Below are 3953 nucleotides of genomic sequence, written 5' to 3' on the forward strand. Positions count from 1 at the left end.
CTGCTCCCTCCTATCAAGACAACCCAAAGAAGACAAATATTTCTCAGAGCTTTGAGTTAACAGAGGTTAGGCCTAGGGCCAAGGGGAGAAAGAGAGATTTCAGCCCTAGGTGGGGAAAGACATCTAAGCGAAGCCACATTTGCTTAAAAGAAAGATGGTCTCAAGATACAGTAATGAGCTCCTTGTTGTTAGAGCTGTGCAAGCTAAGGGGGTGCATATCAGGAAGCATACATAAATGTTTGTGGCAGCATTATTGAAAATTGCCAAAAAGTAGTAACAACTCAAATGTCCGTCAATTGACGAATGGATAAACAGAACGTGTTATATTCCTGCAATGGATATTATTCAGTCTTAAAAAAGAACCTTGAAAATATTATGCTAAGTGAAAGAAGCCAATCACAAAAGACTATGTATGTTATGATTCCGTTTATATGAAATGCCTAGAATAGGCAAACCATTAGGCACAGAAAGTAGATTAGTAGTTGACTAGGGTTGAAGGGGCTGGGAGAAGTCGAGAATGACTACTGATGGGTACAGAGTTTCTATGTGGAATGATGAAAATGCTCTAAAATTGATTGTGGTGGTGGTCGCACAACTCTGTGAATATACTAAAAAACATTGAGTTGTACATTTTAAGAGGGTGAATGATATGGTATGAGATTATATTTCAAAGCTTTTGTTTAAAAAATAGTACAGTACTGGCACAAGAACAGACAAACAGAGCATTATTGCTCTTAGAAAGACCCATCACACACAAGAACTTAGTCTAGGATAAAGATGACAACACAAATCAGTAGAGAAGTGGTACAGGGATAATTATTTAGCTATTTTGGGATAAAAAATCAAGTTAGACTATCACCGCACGTCACATATTAAAATGAATTTGATGAGGATCAAAAACTTAATATAAATAAATTAAGCCATATTTTAAAGAAAAACAAAATATAGTATACTATCTATTTGATCTTTGAATTTAAGGCGGGACTTTCTAAGCTGAAAACTAAGAGAACTCACAAAGAGAATACCAGAATTTTATAAACTTAAAACTTTTAGTCTTAAATAATGTCATAAACAAAATAAAAATACTTACAAGATTTGGAAAAATCTTTGTAATGGATAAAAAAAGGAATAATAATTTTACTATTTAAATCATTACAGAAAACACTAAGTCCCTAACAGATAAACAGGCAAAGTAAATGAACAGAATATTCACAAAAAAGAACATGCAAATTAAAGAGATAGTATATTTCAACCATCAAATTACCAAAAAACAAAAAAAATATCAATTCAATTCAGTACTCAGTGGCAAGATCATTACAACTTTCATGGAAATCCATTTGGCAGCCTCAAAAATGTTCACATTATTTGACCCAGTCATTCCACATCCAAAATCTACCTTGAGGAATTTACTTGAAATGCAGATGAAGATTATTGAAAGATGAGTATCTCATTAAGTTATGACTATGAACTCATTTTTTCTATAGGGATATTGCAGACCCATAACAATCCAAGCACGTGGGACAGCCTGGTGAAGCTGTGGCAGGCCCTGGTAAGGGCCAAGGTATAGAAACCAGGCCTCGTGCAGCTCTTCTCTTCCCAGAGTCAACTTGCTCCCCAGGGAAGATGTCAGGGTGGAGCAATGGAAGCTCCAGCCTGTCCTACACCAGCTTCCTCATGGTGGGTTTCCCAGGCCTGCAGGAGTCCCGCACCTCCTGGTGCTGCCCTTCCTCAGCCTCTACCTAGTGATCATCTCTGCCAATGCCCTAGTCATCTACACCGTGGCCGCCCAGCAGAGGCTGCACCAGCCCATGTACGCACTCATTGCCCTGCTTCTGGCTGTAAACATCTGTGCTGCCACCACTGTGGTGCCCGCCATGGTGTTCAGCTTCTCCACCCACTTCATTCGCATCTCCCTGCCTCGCTGCCTGTTCCAGATGTTCTGCATCTATTTCCTCGTTGCTTTTGACTGCAGCATCCTCCTGTTCATGGCCTTGGACCGCTATGTTGCCATCTGATGCCCACTTCGCTACCCAGAAATCATAACCACCCCGTTGTTGACTGGCCTGGTTGGGGTGGCAGCTGCCAGGAGCACGTGCATCGTTGCTCCAGTAGTGGGACTGGCCTCCCGGGTTCACTTTTGCCGCTCAGATGTGATCTACCACTTTGCCTGTGAGCACATGGCTCTGATGAAGCTCTCCTGTGGGGACATCTCTCTGAACAAGACTGTGGGGCTCACTGTCCGCATCTTCAACAGAGTCCTGGACATGGTCCTCCTTGGTGCCTCCTATTCCCGCATCATCCATGCTGCCTTCCGAATTTCATCAGCTGGGGCCCGCTCCAAGGCTCTGAACACCTGCAGCTCCCACCTGCTGGTCATCTTCACTGTCTACTCCTCCACCATGTCCTCATCTATTGTCTACCGTGTGGCCCACACAGCCTCCCAGGATGTGCACAACCTGCTCAGAGCCTTCTACCTGCTGCTCCCATGTCTGGTCAACCCCATCATCTATGGGGCCAAAACTAAGGAAATCAGGCAGCACCTGGCAAGGCTGTTCCTGAGGGCAGGTCCATAAGCCTCTGTTCACACACAAAGAGCTTTCTGTCTTATTGTTCAAGCATTGGGCAAGGAAGGAAACTGGTTGCCACACCCATGACATTCACTACCATGTCTCCCACTCAAACTTCTCTTTCCATTTTCTCCCCCTAAAACAGAAGAGATGTACAAAAAGTTCATCCATCCCTGCTTTCCTACTTATCATTGCAAAATTACTTGATGTTTGAGTTCCCTTTATCCATTTATTAAGAACACCAGTGCCCATAGTTACACAGCAAGCAGTATGAAAGTAACTGGAATTTCATTTTTCTTAAAAACTTTCCTCCCCTCAGTAGTTCTCAAAATAATCATAAAGAAGAGAATATTTTGGAACAATTTGAGGAATTTTCTAATTGACTCACTTTTTAATAATTTGCCAGTGGAAAAAGCAAGTTGTTTAAATTTTTTTAATTTAGATTTTCATAAAAGAAGGCTTCAACACTCCCAAAATTGAGGAAAGTCTTTGGCTATACCGTTAAAAAACCAAACCCATTGTCATCAAGTCAATTGATAGTAACCCTATAGGACAGAGTAGAACTACCCCATAGGGTTTCCAAAGAGCGGCTGGTAGATTTGAACTGCTGACCTTTTGGTTAGCAAATGAGTTCCTAACCACTGTGCCACCAGGGCTGTACTGTAAATTTTGTATGGAAATAATTTACAGAGCTTAGTAAACGAATCTATGTAATCTAATTTTCTTTTACTCTAAGTGAAATTTCGCAAGGCAGAAGTCTGGCTGGAGTAACAAATATAATACATACTGGGTACTTTTTTGCTAGTTTAAAATTTGTACCTAATAACTAACTACCCTATAAATAATTGTTAGATAAATTAATTAGCAGTTGATAATTTACCTAGGCATGTAAGAGTTTGCTTGTGTAGGTATGTGTTGGTTTGAGTGCCAGAGTTAGAAGTGCATGAGATTTACTGGGGATCATGCCTGTGTAAGATAAAACAGAGAAGGAGCAGGAGTGGGCAGGGAAAGCCTTGGACTATGATGTGGGTTTGACACCTGTGAAAGGAGAGAAAGAAGAAGGGAGGTTTGGGTGCAGCTCTGAGAAAGTCTCACCCAGGCCAATAGAGAACTGCAGAGCAAAGATGGTTCATTAAAAGAGTCTCGCATTAGGCAGAAAGAGTGAGAACTGGCTGTGCTCGGTCATTGGATGGAGATGTCTCTGGAAAGCATGGCCTTGGCCCAAATGTCGTGGTGACTCCCAAAGGTGCAGAAGCTGGAAGCTGTCAGTGGACCCACACTCCTTGTGAAGAGTTCTCTCTTGCAGGGAGATCTGAGCTGCATACCCTCATGGCTGCCACAGAACAAGCAGCCCAGATAAAATGTTTCAAGAGTGTTAGAATATAC

The 3953-nt window shown here is 41.8% G+C and overlaps 1 pseudogene; it reads left to right on the forward strand.

Annotated features, from left to right (window-relative positions):
* The first annotated feature begins 1623 nt into the window (after window positions 1-1623).
* On the forward strand, window positions 1624-2573 carry LOC100668296 (olfactory receptor 52K1-like; annotated as a pseudogene).
* The last annotated feature ends 1380 nt before the right edge of the window (window positions 2574-3953 follow it).

This window comes from Loxodonta africana, chromosome 7, assembly GCF_030014295.1.
Source record: "Loxodonta africana isolate mLoxAfr1 chromosome 7, mLoxAfr1.hap2, whole genome shotgun sequence".
In the NCBI taxonomy this organism is placed as follows: domain Eukaryota; kingdom Metazoa; phylum Chordata; class Mammalia; order Proboscidea; family Elephantidae; genus Loxodonta; species Loxodonta africana.